Here is a 17,395-nt window from a genome sequence, read left to right as displayed (position 1 = left end):
TTCCTGGTTCAGCAGGCCAGGCTAGCGGCTGAAGTACTTTGTCAAGTTATTGATAAACGATTTGTCGCGGGCAGACAGACGATTCATTTCCTCCGAACGGCTTCGGTTTGTGAATGAAAACGATTATGTGTACAATCGAGAGACTGTAAGAATTTGGGGGAGGGAGTCAAAGTAGCAGATTTATTCAGACAATCTGTCTCAAGTTCTTTTGTTTTGTGTACAATGATTTATCAAATATTAAAGGTTCCACAATTAAAGAAGGTTGACAATTTATCAAATATTTTGCTTAACGTTTGTTCGCATCGGTTTGGTTTCGAAAGATTTTTCTTTTTTTGTAGTTTCTTTTATATCCTGTTGATTGTTATTCTTATGCAATAACCAAAGTGATCTCGAAGGATCGTATATGATATCAAGGTCACATGAAATAAGTTTCGATGCATGTCATGCAGCCACAGTTTCTTATACTAAACTTGGCCAGCGTTCTATTTTCTCTTATAAGATGCTTGAAATATTAAAAAAAATGTTCATCATTTGATCATAAATTAAACGAATAAAAAATGCTAAAGTTCTATGAAATACAAAAAAAAAATAATTCGGGGAATATTTTATAAACATTTTACAGTGAAAAATAATTGAAATTTGTGAAAAATTCAAATGAATATTTATTAATAGTGGGATAAAAATTTTCAAAATCAATCAGTGTTGCAGAAAATTTTGAATAGTGCTCTGATAAAATTATAGTTATGACAGACAATGTTGTTACATAATTATACCATATTCGTCTACTTAATTTTTAAAATAAAGTTTGGAAAGATGAAAGCAAGAATAGATGAAACTTATTTTCTTTCTTTAATTGGTAATTATTGAAAAAAAAAACATCCTTTAACCCTCCATATTTTTATAAATTTAAAGCGGCTTTTGAGTACCATATGAATTAAAAACTACCTATAACTAATTTTTAAAATCTAATAATTTATAATTAATAAACAATATCTAATAAAATGCACACTAATAAATCATTACAATATTCAAATTGTTTATTTTGAGAAATATACTTAGTAGCTTAACGTTTTCCTCACATAATAATTGGCATAATAAACGTCACCTGTGAACCTACCTCCTTGGGTCAAAAGAACTCCGTTGATAGGGTACTATGTAGTAATATGGAGAGAGAAAAAACTTGCAATGTTTCAACTGTTAAGATCTTTACATTCTATTCTACAATTCAACTTTCTTTCGAAAAATATCTGTTTCTCACTATGAGCCTCTCATATCCGAAAGGAAATGGGGTGCAATACATTATGATTTAAGGCACTTACTGTACCACAAAAGCGGTCACAAAAATTCTGCATTTTTGTAGAGAGGCTTTACTTCAGTTCCAGAAGGATTTAAGCGTCATGGCAAACCATTATCCGAAATCGAATACTTTGTAACCAAATTGTGGACGGTGGAGAAATGTCTGCTAAACGCCTGTCTATCGAAATATCGAACGCTGGCTATAAACCCTCCGCCGTCCAAATCTCTCCTGGAAAATTACTTTGAGTGTCCCGAATCAAAAAGAGAAATTTTCCCGATGATATATGGCGTGTTATCCCGGATAGTTCTGTGGTCTTTTATATCAAGTTTTGATATTAGAATCAGGAATGAAAATATTGGTTTTACGGAAATGGGTATTGGAATCTATTTGTCTCGTAACTCCGCTAAGTGGTTAAGCATTACTGTTATGAAGTACTTTTTAATGTTAACGTCTTGGTTCATAAAAGTAAACGAAACAGGTGCTTTCTGGAATATAAAGTGACTTTATATTATATACATTATATCTAAAAGATGTGAAATTAAAGAATAAAATTCTCTCAACCAAATTTTACTGAGCTCAGAAACTAAGTGATATCTTACTAATTCGCGTTTCGACAAAAAAAATCTCGATAGGAATTCAAAGTTTACATTGATTTTATGTTCTATATAAAACCTGAAACTTTTTTTTTAAATTTAATTTCCTTATCTTTTTATTTTTAATTTTAATTTAATCAATAATCGTACCTTATCTGGTATTGTTTATGATATTTAAGCTTTCACAAATAACAGTTTATTAAGAACATTTTAAAAAAAATTTCGAAGTTCCGCAATTTTCAAAGACTGCGAAAATACAACGCTTAAGATTTTTATTCTAAAATAACAACGTAAAGTAAAAGTAGATCTAATTCCATTTTATCACGTATATCTATTTCGTTTATAGCTAAAGAATATTATAAATTGTTTAATTTTACACATGAAAAAAAAAACTCATAATAAAAAAAAAATACATGATTAATTGCCATCTAACCGTCTATGAAAAAACTCGTAATAAAAGGATATGAAACTCATAATAAAAGGATATGAAACTCATAATAAAAGGATATGAAGCTCATAATAAAAGGATATGAAACTCATAATAAAAGGATATGAAGCTCATAATAAAAGGATATGAAACTCATAATAAAAGGATATGAAGCTCATAATAAAAGGATATGAAACTCATAATAAAAGGATATGAAGCTCATAATAAAAGGATATGAAACTCATAATAAAAGGATATGAAACTCATAATAAAAGGATATGAAGCTCATAATAAAAGGATATGAAACTCATAATAAAAGGATATGAAACTCATAATAAAAGGATATGAAGCTCATAATAAAAGGATATGATACTCATAATAAAAGGAAACTCATAATAAAATATATCAGTGATGCATACTCTATCAACTTAATCATTTTAAGGATGAAGAATATTATATTTAGAACTTGAATAGGAACAAAATAATTTTAGACAAAATTAAAACGTTTTTAAAACTTTTTTTTACATTTTAATGCCAAGCAATTACAATAGGAATTTTACAATAATAACTGAACAATGAAATCGCGGTACGTGGCTTTTTTGGCATTCAAATTTTGAAATAATAACAACTATATCAGAGAATTTGAATTTCTGTTTATTCCGGATCTTTACAATTTAAATTTTCGTGAGCTTTTTTTAAAACTTAGAAATTAAAAGATTTGTTCTAATTGAAGTTTGCATTTGAAATAAAGGATTCCAAAGAATTTATTGTAATATCTTGATCCTGACCAATCAAATAAGAGAGTAGCGTAAATCTTATATATTGACACAAAAACAACTTGCTTTCCCCCAGGTTAATATTATTTACAAAAATGAAACAAGAGTTGAAAGCTAATCATGAATTAGTTCCTCGATCAATTCGGAAAATAAACACCAAAAAAATGCTAACAGGCCTGTAGTAGCTCAAACGGCTACTCCAGGGGTATCTCCAAAAATCCACCGATCTTTATTGGATGAATTTTAACACAGAAACCTGAATTGCATAGAGCTTCTCACAAAATCAGGAACACCTCTGAACACCCACTTCTCGCCGAGTCCTCCTTAATGGCTCTCATCGCTCTTCTCTCAATCTTTCCAAAAATTACCACATTTTATTTCCGCCAAATCCCCGCCTCTAATTTTCTCATTGGTGAACATGAGTTCCTTATCACCCAATAGTTGCTCAGCAATGCTTCCTCAGTAGTCTCCAGTCGATCATGGGAATGTCTGTTCATGATCTATCTTTGTAGTTGACCCTTCCCGAACACATGCTAATTATATTCAATTCACCACTAACACCGGCCGAAGTCTACTTGATTTCGACACTTAATGACAACGGTTGTTCCTCGAAGATGTGAGGAGTTTAGCATCTGGATGTTTTGACGTTATTCGCCCTTGAAGATATGATGGATCTCTTCCAAACGACGAAATACACATATGTAGTCCTTTATTTGAATACAACAAATGACTAGACACAATTATTCCACTGTCGAAGTGGAAGTTGAGTGCCTCCGGATCCCCATATGGGAGTCCGGAGGCACTCAACGATGTATGAGAGAGGAAAACAGGTGACGTTACATCTGACCGAGATGACAAATATCATGAGAGGGAGACGGGGAAACGTTACGCTGCTAAGTATATTTCTCAAAAAAAAAAAAAAAACTTGAATATTGTAAAAATTTACTCAAAGTTTGAAGGGTATCTACAATACAGACGTTAAATTTGTATATATGTATATCTCTTATCTTTATAATTAACATGTTAACTTATATTCAAATTTTTCAAAATCTCGAGTTCGAATTTTTTGCTGATTTCTATACTTTCTGTATACTACAGATACAAGAAAGTAAAAATGCTAGAATTTAAAAAAAATGATGGAAAAACTATAAATAATTAAAAAACTAAAAAAAAATAAATAAATTAAGGAAAAAAAAGTAATGAATAATATATATATATTTTACTTTCTTTCTAATCTTTGTGAAATATTATCAAAATAAGTAAATGAAAGTTAAGTTCCTTTCGTTTCTGAAAGGATTTATCTCAAACATTCAATAGCATTATATTCAATAGGTTCAGTTTGCCTCCTTCTTTTTAATGGAGCAACTCACGTTCAGACACAGGATATGATGAACAAATTTTCATGGAAGTACCAATCAAAGGGGGTTCATTTGCTAAACTGAATTAGATTCGAACTTCAGTAATTAGTTCTCAAGCTAAATTTCAATTGCATTAAATAGAAAAGCATGCTAGGTTGTAAAAATCTAAAATGAAATGTCAATGTCCTGCAGACATCACTATCAAGTGTTATACGACTAGCGACCTTGCTGCAGCAATTGTGTAAAAGGGAAGTCTTCCAAGCTATCGCCTCCTCCCAGGTGACAGTAACAATGCGTTGTCTGGTAATATGTCTTTCATGCAATCACCCATCAATAAGATCCAAACGTAATTATCATAGTTGATTGCCTTTTCAAGTATGATGAGCTGGTAACGACAAATAGATGCAATAGAAGCCTTGTTCTATGATTAGCTGAAGGTGCAGGATTATGCTGTAATTGATTATTTTTCAAGATTATCAGTGCAAAGTTTAACATACATTTGCTGAACATAAAAATATTCAATATATCATAAAAGAAAAAATATCTTAACATAAAAGAAAAACAAGCGATTAACATAAATTGAAACACAAAAGAAAAAAAACAGCGATATTTGGAGTAACATTCTAAATAATTCAAAACAAAATTTATGGACTAATTCAACATGGATTAATTCTTGGAAATTATAAATATTGTCCGTGTTTTTCTGTAAGTTTTACAATGTTAAAGGAAATAAATATAAAAATCCTCCCGTCTTTATAATTTATCAAACTTTATTGCTATCAGATCCAATTATGCATTTTTTACCATTAATCTATACTTATAAATAAAGCTCAATGTGTGTGTGTGTGTGTGTGTGTTGGCGCTCTACAGGCCAGGTCATTTGACATACAGCTATCAAATTTGGTACATGTATACCTTAGAGGTCGGAAATGTGCACCTGGGGTCCCTTTTTTTGAAATTTTAATTAGAATTTTAATTATTAATTAAAAACTAACTTTCCCGCCAAAAAAATCTTCCATTTTTCCCACCGCCAACTTTTCCGCCAAAAAAATCTTCCATTTTCTCCATCGCCAAATGAGTAAGGCTTCAGTTTTTTTTCTCCCAACAGTAATGAGGCTAGGGTTAACATTTTTCGGCGGATTATTTCAAACGATTCTGTTTATTTTCTTAATGTTTTATGCATTTAAAGTTAAACATTGTTAATTAATCCATGTTTCAGATTAATTCTGAAGTACTTTTGAATTAAAATAACACAGAATAAAGAAAATTAAAAATGTATAATCTGCATAGCATTACCCCAACTGGCGTAGAAAAATTCACGCATTTACGTTACCGTAAAAGGCAAAGAAAATTCACGCATGCGTATTGTGTTCTGATTGTTGGCATGGCAACCATTATCAACCGACGATTTAAATTGCTTTTAGGTTAGTTGTATGCTAAGGTTTGTAAGTAAATTGCATTTATGTTAGTTATATATTTTTTGTATATGCTTATAGTTTTAAGTACATCGTTTTTGTAAGTAGTTTTTTTAAACCTGTTTTCGAGCGATTATTTTAAACGATTCATTTTATTTTCTTAGTGTTTGATGCATTTAAAATTAAACATTGCTAATTAATCGATCTGTTCATGATGAATCTGAGAAAATTTTGTTGAAAAATTCTTGAGATATTACATAAATTAAGAAAGATATTCTTTAGTGCCCATAAAGTTTAAACGCTCAGTGACTCTATTATCAGTAATCATATTATTAAAAAAAACGCTTTGTTTCAGTAAAAAATATTATTATATTAATTGCAGATTAATCATTTATACTTTAATTTAAAGTATAAATTCTACGAGGGGTAACAGAAAATTAGAGAGATACATATCACGTTATGACTGAAGGCCTTTATAATATTATGAGTGAATTATATGACTATCACAATTTGAAGACTTAAAATATTTGCTGAAGAATCTATTAAAGTTGGAATTGCATAAAATATTTAATTATTAAAGTTTTAACGAACATTAAGATTGGCGAACCGGCTGGTCGCCAAAGGCGGCTAGTATTAAATAAAAGAAGTTTAATAAAAAAAATTCAATAATATATATATATATATACAGTATATTTTATGATTATATATCTCAATGATTAAGAGAGAAAACTAAATGGCAGAACTTTCTTAAGTATTCTAAGCATTGTTCATATTAATGCTGATTGTTAAATTTCTTTAATTATACATTGGATATACGTTAACTTTCATTATAAAATAAAAAAATATACTAGAGCCTTTCCAAACAAAAATTGTATTTAAAGGGAAACAATGTTCTGAGTATAATGTACCATGTCTCTTTAATATTGATGTCTATAATATTTTAAAGATTATTATCATCATGATTGTATTGTCAAGTTTTAAAATATTTTGCTGAAGAATCTATTAAAGTTGGAATTGCGTAAAATATTTAATGGTACGACCGGAGTTTATCCCCCTGCTGGCGCAATTTTTAAAAATCGCCAACAACGGCCTTGTCGAAATATTCAAAAGCAAAGGAGCAGATGTTCAATTATAGTGCATAATAAAGATTGCCAGCTTTGGCGCGTTAACGCACCTTGGTGAAGAAGGGGGTAAAACTCCGGTTCAACGTATTTAATTATTAAAATTTAAACGAACATTAAGATAGGCGGCTGGTCGCAAAGGCGGCTAGTTGTTTAACATGTGTAGAAAATACGTATGCAAGTTAGGGATCGAAATTTGTTTATATAAATGAAAATGGACATTTTATAAGTGGGATGGGGTTGAATTCCTTTGAGAATAATTGATCTCCATTTAAGTATTTTAAAGATTTTACAAGCATTTGGTTTTATCATTGTACTGCTTCAATACTTTTATTTGCCTTTTCTTATATATTTTGAGTTTATCAGGGCGACATCTTAGTTGGATTTGGATACATATTTATATTTTATTTATCTTCAACTCTGCCATATTCCTAAGCCATCTGTTCTATATGGAAACAGAGTCGACTATTTTTTATTTTATTTATTTATTTTTAATAGTATTATTAATAAAATTTCCTTTTATCAAATAATACTAATTTCTTACGGCTTTTAGTGACAGGTTTAACCGGCAGTTAAGGAATTTGCCCTGCAGGATATAAAACACTCTATCTTTGCTTCGAATTCAGAACGTAGTAAAAAGTAAATAATTCCCAAAGAATCATATTCATCTTGTTTAATTTTGTAGATTTAGTCTCTTAATTATTTACTGTTTGACTTATTAGACTTTTTTTTATTGAAACTCCTGCTAATTGCTTTGTTGCTCATGTTTACATCAATCATCAGTTTACTTCAATCTTTATTTTTATTCACCTGAAACAATTTTACTAACATCTGATGAAAGAATGTGCGTTAAGAACAATACTTGGCATGTAAATATTAATCAGGGGCTTACGTCTTCGTTAGCGTTATTAGAGCTTAAGGAATTCTGTCAATTGTTAAGAAGCTCGTGTTGCACTACAACATCATCTAAATTTATATGTCAATGGCGTTATCACGTGTTAGGGCCAACACGCATGCCTTTGCCAATATGAAAGGCCAGACTGTTGAAATCCCTCCCCCCATAATGATATTGATGTGTCGGTATCTGGCAGTGGAGTATGAGCATCCATCGCAAGTAGACAAACCAAATTATTTGAGGTCCTTCGTCTCTTCGCATGTGATCAAAATACATGCCAGACGAGAGTCTTGCTTAGTATTTCATTAAAGAAATACAATTATTCAGATGCTGATCCTTTAGCAAGATCGTCATTATTTGAAATGCAAACTAATCTTCACAATTGCATGGCGAATAATTTAATAAAAGTTGTTTTAAATTACGAGTCTTGACACGAAATGGAGTTCAGACAAATTAATTAAGAAACCTCGAAAAATTTGCAAATGTACATATCTATGAGCTCGTTTAGTCGTTAGGAGAAATATTTAAGAATGTAGTTTTCAATTAATATGATATAATAATTTTTTTAATAAAATTCTGTCAGTAACATACAAGGTAATTCAAAATGAATAAAGCGATTACAAACGGATATAACTCTATAATGAAAAAAAATATCAATAAGATTAACGCATAATGTACACGGAACTTTAAAATTGTGTATACATTCGTCATAGATGTTCTATGTGACTTCTCTTGGTCACACGGACAATATCTAGGCGGTAGTCCATTTCACGCCCTACATTCTGAAACGTGTCTACAGTCACCGACGCAAGCACATCAAAAATGCGCATTTTGAGTTCTTCAATTGTTTTGGGCATGGGAATCACATACAACCTGTCTGCATTCCGTGTTAATCTTGCCGATAAATTCTTTTTCATTAAATAGTTATAGCCGTTTGTAATCGCTATTTTAATTTTGAATTACCCTGCATTATTTTATTTCCATTCACTGCTTTCTTAGATTTTTAATATATATTGAGACTATAATAATGGAGCGAATTGGAAGAGCCATGCAGAAACATATTTTTCCTATATAATACTTGAATGAATTAAGTCAACGAAAAGGATGCACCATGTATATTGTACAGAATAGGCATAATGGTATATAAATTTATAATTATACAGCAATGTTTTTATCTTTAGTTTAGTTACATTACCGTGCCGTTTTTTAAAGCAAAATTAGAACTATCTTTCAGGTGTATCCCATAATTTTGATCCGAGGTGACGAGTACAACACCTGAAATGGTACCCTCTCTCTAAACTTCCTCATCACACTAGCTGGAGGACGTTTGGGCCGGACGGTTTTACCATGAACCAGAGCCAATTATACGGTCGTTCTTCGTTGAAACCTAGTCTCGAGCATGAGACGCTATAGTTTCGAAATCGAGACGTTACTACCATGCAACCTCAGCCCTTTACAGCAACCATGTTACTTAAATAACATCATAACATTGCACAAACATGAGAACTAAAATAGCAAGCAGGTCTCAGCATCAATAAAAAAACATAGATTATTTAAAAGTGTTCAATGGACTTGCTGTGGAATGCCATACACTTCTAGCAAATTATTATTCATGTTGCGTATTATTCTGTTATTGATAATTTATGCTTTGTTATGCGATGTATATTATTTTTTATATTGTTTGAACAAGATCTTGAATAAGGATTTAAGGGTTTTTATTCGAACCATGTTCTATTTTACCCTATCAATAGTGAAATGCCAGAAACTCACATTTAACCGAAACACGGTGAACATCTAAGATGCCTGGATAATCTTCCTCTTTACTTTACGTAAGGTTGATTTAATACCCGGGGTTTGTGCTGTATTCGTTACATTTTGTTGTCAAGATGAGTTCAAGGGACAAGACGGTTTCTTGAGAACTTTCATAGAATGTCAGAGCATACATTTGTACTTAATATTTACAACTAACTAGGGCTCTCTTTTGTATATCAAACCCTTATGAACACGGCTTTATTTTAGTTTTTGAGGGTGGGTGGGTGGGAATAGGGAAATTTCTTTTGCTTGAAAGAGAAACTCGGACCTTCCAACATATTGAGATGCACGTACGCGAATGTTTCTAGAAAGGAGAGGGTTAAAAATTTCTATCTTGCTTTATATGCTAATTTTATATCCATACTTAAAAATCATCCATTTTTAGGATGATTACCTGACACTTGTAATTCGTGAAAATAAATGTGGGCATAATTGGAGAAATCGGGGTTTTTTGTAGGAAGGGGGAGTGGAGAGTAAAGAAGAATAGCCGTATTAAAAGGATCGGCTGTATTTTTCTTATATATAATTGTGATATATTTAATTTCTTGTGCTTTTCATAATCAGACAAACATAATTCATTTGCCAATACTCAGTCATTGAGTCCATTTAATGAAGAATATTTGAAAGTGACCGATGAATACGTACATCCTGATTATACAAAATCCCAATGACGAAAACTAATGAACCCTAAACCAAAGCTGAATGTGAAAATGATAGGATCATGATAAAGCGTCACATTCTGTAGTAAAGTACCAACAACAACAACAACAATAAAAGCAGACCATCATAGGGTAAAACCGAGAATCGGCTGGCTGCTCATTCATATTCAAGTTCCTTGGAAAGCTCAAATAGTTATCAAATAGTGCATCATGGCAAGAATCAATGTTTAAAAACATTCATGCTGATACCTCACTATGTGGAATTCAATTTTAAATTTTAGAAATTATTACTTTAACAAAATTTGAGACAGTTTAAAATCATGAGATTTAATTTATTGCAAATAACACCCGTGTTGCATCATGATGGGGCTTAAAATACAATCAAACTATTTAGAGTAATTCTATCTAACTTAAACAATGCTTTTAAAGAGCAAGTTACCAAAGTTTAAATCTGTCAAAATTCTGTGAGAATGCTTTCCATCTGAGAAAAATCCCACAAATATATTAATTGACAATCAAAATGACGCAATTTTGATTAAATTTTTTTTTTTTATGAATTCAAATAAATAAGTTCCTGAAAATTTGTCTTTTCAATCAATTGAGCAATTTGAAAGTCAAGGAAAATGAAAAAGCATCAATCAAAGCAAAGTTGTGGCTAAATCATTGAAATATTTTGTGCTCCAATAAATTTTCCACACAAATAAGTATGAAATAGAATCTTACGTTTTTCTTTTATATTATAGATTCTTGTTTTTTAAACAGATCGTCCGCTTATTTGAAAATTAGTAAAAAATGAAACTCATATGTGAAACTATGAATATTACTACAATTGTATTATAATTTGAGAATTAAATCAATATATATTGGCGTAATATTCATATCCAAAATGTATAAAAATACCTTTAGTTCTTAAATAACTTTAAAAAAATTAATTAGAAATTTCAAAAGTTATTTATCCCATTAAAAAAAACTTATAATAATTTCTTTGGAAGACTAAAATAACTAACTTATTTCTTTATAATGAGATAATGCATCGTTTCTACTGATTCCACAATTTTATTTAAATATGCGATGACATAAATAGCAAACACATATAAATTACAAACATAGATTCGATAGATGGGTCTGAGGGCATAAAGGTAATATTTAAAATATCATAATAACTTAAATCAATGAAAGAAATAAAATGAACACCCAGCGAACTATAATATTCAATATCCTGTTATTACCGTAAAACATTTCTTTGACATTAATATCTGTAACATGTAGTTAGTTACTAAACCGATTGACAGAAGTAATTAAAAAGAGGCTTTCTCTTTCCTTAAAAATAGAAATGATGCCTTTTAGTAATTTGGAAGAAATCTTACAATAATGAATAAATTATTGTATTGTTAATTTCTGAATTATTGATTAATTAAGTATTGTTTATTTCTTCTATAATAAATTATATTGTTAGATTCTTTCTATTCATCATAATAGAAAAGAGGCTGAAGCATTTTATCAAACTAATGTGTTGTCTTTTTTTTTTTAAAATGACTTCATATTGAGAATGAAATGAATGTTTACCGAGAGAAATTTGGTAATTAGAAAAAATCCTAAGTAAGTTTTAAAAATGCTTAATTTTGTATACATTGTTTTTTCGAAAGTAAATGCTGCAATATTAATTCTGATTGATAATTCATCAAGGAGTTTCCTTGGCAATCCTGGAATTGATTTTTTACTTGAATCATTATTACTATTATGATTTTTTTTTCAAAAATTTCACTGATATTTTTTTTCCATTTTATTTTAATCATATTTAATAATTGCTCTAATCATAACAGACAGACCTTTTAATTAATTTTCCATAAATTATAAATTTATGTTACAAAAAATGAAGCGAATATACTTCTGTCTCTCGAAGTCAGTGGAACACGCATTAAACATATAGCTTACAAAGATAGTTTCTAATACTTACTTTTCTCCTTGGATATAGTACTTTCAGTGGCATATGAAGTTATATCATCAGTTGCGACTTGATTCCTGTATGTGTCCGCCTAAAGAAAATTAATCCAAAATTGCTTATCTGCTTCTTGATTGGTAATACTATTATTGTTAGAAACATGTGTTCTTATTTTGTTTAGAGTTACATTTATAATTGGAAAGGAAATTATTGAAGAGAATTGGCCACTATTGCAGTATGTGAAAAAAATGGCATAAAATGTGAAGTGTGTATTCTTTATAAGAATTTTAATTGTAAATATAATAAGGAATTAATGTAAAAGTTCAGTTTAAATTACTCCTAGAGGATTTAGTGTTTTTTTTATCGGAATGTTTTTTCCATTAGAAGTTACTACCATTTAATTGAAGTAAAAAAATAAATACGTACTTGCAATTAAGGATTGCAATACCGGTATACCGGGAAACCGAATACCGGTATTTTGAGCCATTTCTACAATTTTGTAATACCGATATTCACAAGTTTAAATACTTTCTTTTCTGCATTTACTAGAAATTTTTAAATTGTCTCCACTTTATGTTCAGGGATCGCCAACATAGCAAAATAGATATACGTTTTTGTTTTTATGTCTCCCTAACGAGCAAAATTAATTAGACTGTGAATACAAAATTGCATCGTACAATCAAGAGAAGTGATAAAATACTGTTTGACAACGGATTGTAAAACCTCCTTGCTTTTACACATGCGTTAGGATGGATTTAATTCGACCATTTAGGGGTGAGAGGAAAGATGAAAAGAGGAGAAGTTTACATTTAACAATGAAGACTCGCGGTTTTATGAGACGTAAACATTACAGATAATAAGTAATATAGAATGTCTTACGGTATTTACATAATTGTAATAATTTTAAAAATAAAAATGAAAAAAAAAAGAAAAAAGAAAATAGACTAACCAATTCAAATCTGATAAAGTTTATAGTAAATTTTCTTAAAATTTTTATCCACAAACTTATCCACATTCAGAAGAATCGAAATTTATCGAAAATTATGACGATACTAATGTCAATAGTGAAAAGGAATTGTCTCATGAATAAAAATTATAATTTGAGATAAATAAACAAAACTCAACAAACCAAAATACAATATAGAAGTCAGTTATATCCAAAACCCTCCGACGAGAAATCGATTTATTTGAAAATGAGATATTTAGAGGTAAATACTTGGAAAAAGTATATCGCGTATTGCTAACTGTACCACCAACTAGCCGAAAGAGCGTTTTCGACAGCAGGTCATTTTTGCACAAAATGACGTTCCAGGCTTAATGACAGTACAACTGATGCATTATGTTTTTTTTAAGATCGCATTAAAAAAAATTTGTAATAGTACCACAGACTGAATAGTGATATTTACACTTTTTTGTGATTTAAATAAATCAGTTGTGTTCTTTACTTTTTTCTGATTCTTTATATACTGTTATAATTTATAAGTTACAAATTATTTTTTGTGATATTTACACTCTCTAATAAAACTGGCAAATAAAAACAAAAAGGCACCTGTGTTTTTTTTTCTTTTTCTAAAATTTCTAATACCGGTATTAAAACCGGTATCCCGGTATTAAGATCTAAAAAATAACGATATTGAAATTTTGGTCCGATATTGCAATCCCTACTTGCAATTCTATGAATTTTTGGAAAAATATAAATGTACTGTATATAAATGTCTCTATTCCAGAAAACACTTGTTTGCTTTCCATTCGGAAATCGATAGCATCAACACTTTATAAGTGTTATGACTAACAGTTTTGCAGATTTTTGAGACAAATAGTTTCCAATACCCATTTATTTAAAACAATATTTTCAATCTTGTATATACTGTTTGTAGAGGTGGTGTAAAAGATCGCAGAACTATCCAAGATAACGGGCGATAAATTGTCTTGAAATCTCTCTACTTTTTGTTCCATATATTTCATATTTATAGCAGTCTTAGACACCTTGAAGCCTTCTGACATTTATTCAATATTCTAATAGATAGAAATTTAAAAGACGCTTGTCTTACAAAACCATACAAAACATTTGATGTCCCATATAAAGTATTTAATATCGGATAATGGTCTATCATAAAGTTTAAATTTTTTCAGAGCTGAAGGAAATTCTCATTCCAAGAATGCAAAATCTTTGTTACCACTGTTTAGCGTCCAGGTAAGTATCTAAATTCATATTGTTTTAGTTCTAATTTTCTTGTCGGATGTGTAGGAGTTATGATTAAAAATTGTGCTTTTCAATCAAGGCAACTGATTGTGGAATTAAAAAGTCTGATCAATAAAGTAAGATCGTAGTTTGCAAAGCTGATTTAAAAAATTAATTTAATGCTATATGTATATAATAAGATAAATTAAACACAGATAGCGGTTATTTAACAATAATGATATCTACTGTGGCTTTGACAGCGGTCCGAATAAGCGATATTTCATTTCCGTATATGCCCAAAATGGATGTACATACATCCATTTTTCCACACAATAAACAAACAATTGAACTCTTTTTTTTTACTTTAAAAACCATCACTTGAAGCCTATGTGATGATACAGGAAGGTGACGGAGGAATATTTTTCCCCAAACAAATCTAGAAGATATTTAAATTATTTAAAGAGGGATAAACAATTGGTTTCGATTGAAAATGGAAACAGCGCATCAGAATGACAGGATAACAATGACAGTCGCAGTTTCCTGGCCAATCAGTTCAGCCCCTTTTCATTAACTATCGATCTCTGTCTTCACTTATTAATTTCAAAGACAAAATGATAGCATAATCAGATTTGGCGAATCATTAGTTTGATGCTGACCGAAGCGTGAATAATTTGAATTAATGTGAGAAAGATTAGCGAAGGGACTAACATGAGCATAAACATCATACGAACTCCCTTTTCCTGAATGCATATATAAATAAATTTTACTCCCTGAATCAATAATAATTCATAAAGTTAAACAAATGTGTCAAATGTTTCAAAGAAAAGCATTTCTCGCACTAAAATTTCAAAATAATATTTCTCCCACTTTTTGCAAAAATTGCTAAAGATCATGAACGTACTTAGAAAGGCATTTTTAGAACGGCATTCAGACAAGACATCTGGACTATTTTGAAGAAGGCATTCTTGCTAATATTTAATGAAAATTTTTCTTTGCAATGTCTTAAAAACTTAATTTATTAAAAAAACACTAATTTAATTATCGCTTTAAATTCAAATAATGAAACAGGAATTGAAATAAATAAGAATTTAAATTTCATCAAAAATGTACTTCATGTAATGCATTTTTTTGGAGCAGTGCCAAGGATGCATCTGAAGTCAGTAGATTAGATAAAGACTTATAATTTGGGCCTTACCATGTTAGTTAATGGATTATTCAAAATGATTGGGCAACTTTGGTTAATCAGACATGCTGTCTGGTATTATCGTTAAGAGAGTCATTTGCTAGTGGCTTTGTGCCAGAAATACTATTGTCTTAATATTTCTTTCATTTAAATGAAAACCCTGCTAAAATTTTCGAGGTAGATGTATTTTAAAAAATTTGGCGATAAAATTGATTTGAAATATAATGAATAGAAATTTTTTTTGAAAATTTAAATATTCTAATTTCTTTAGATGAGAGTTTTTATGGGTTCATGGTAAATGCTTTAAATTATGTTTTTAAAATTATAAGACAGTGATCCTGTATATTAAAATTTTCTCTTTTAGTTATTTAGAAAAAAAATTAGGAATAAAGAAAAAAAGTTACTTCCGTTAAAAGGCTAACCTTTGCAAATAAAATTTAGTTGCAACATTAATAACCAATAACTGATTGTGTTAGACCGACGTAATGTTTATCTACCCAATACCAACAAAATTTTAAAGATCCGTTAATATAGTAATGTCTATTAAGTCTGTAGTATTTTACTGGTATCTCGGAAACAATAAACATTTTCTATCAACCTCATAATTACTAACATTTAATGTGAATTAGCATTGAAAGTAATCACTGCGGATAAGATGTCCCTAAAAACAGAAAAGGTGACAACAGCTAAGGGATGCTAATAGGTTGTGAGAAAGGATTCACTTTCTGTTTCTTCTTCTTATTTTTTCATACAATGTTTATGAAATAAATATTCCTTCCTTATAGAAATTAAAATTATTTTTTAAGACCTACGTAATCATAGACTTTAAGTATTTGGTATATGTACTACTTTTGACCCCTTTGACTAAAGGACCATTATCTATATTGACCTAATAAATCATGGATCTTTAACATGACTTGGATTTCATGACATGGCTCAAATAAAGCGTATCACTGGAACTGTGTCAGTGGAGTATATCATGTCTCAATGACCTCAATAAATTTTGTAAATTGATGTCTTTGATTTTCACCATTGTCTTAGAGGGAAAAAAATCCATAAGCGATTTTATTTATTTGACAATTACAAATCTACTGGAATCAGTTCTGATAATCTTAGAGACAATGTGATTTTCTACGTTACCCATTTCATAGAAGGTGTTATGTATGTCTATATGAAGAGTGCTTCATACAGTATTTTTATGAAGAGCAACTTAATAAACAGCTTAGTAGTAAACAATATCAATTCGCACGTTGTAAATATCGAATGAAAAATCCAAATGCATCTACAGACATTTAATTAAGAAGGATTTGTTTTTATCTCCTTTAAATATCACCTCAATGTTTTTTACAGATGACCTGCACTTTTTTTTCCTTTGAGTAAATTACGATTTCTTTCTGGTTTCGTTTTTGTGTACTTGAAATGTGTAAGTCTTTTTTCCCTTCTTTTTCATGAATTTTTAAAATTTTAAATAAGTTATGACATATTCTTCATCACTACCATTCGGACACGAGGTTTTTTTTAAAATGATGTATATTGAAATGCAATCAATTCATGCTTACGAGACATTTGTTTAATGGACCTCGCGTTTAAATTTTAATTTTTAAATTTTTTTTATATATAAAAAGTTGAGAGAGGCGTAACATCCAGTCTTTTTGTTAAATGTGCAAATAAATATTAAATTTGATTCTAAGTAACGTTTGTCATGTGATTGTTGAATCATGTGTAATGATTGACA

The sequence above is a fragment of the Argiope bruennichi genome, chromosome 10 (genome assembly GCF_947563725.1).
Source record: "Argiope bruennichi chromosome 10, qqArgBrue1.1, whole genome shotgun sequence".
NCBI classification, from domain to species: domain Eukaryota; kingdom Metazoa; phylum Arthropoda; class Arachnida; order Araneae; family Araneidae; genus Argiope; species Argiope bruennichi.
Note: the sequence above shows the minus strand (reverse complement) of the source record.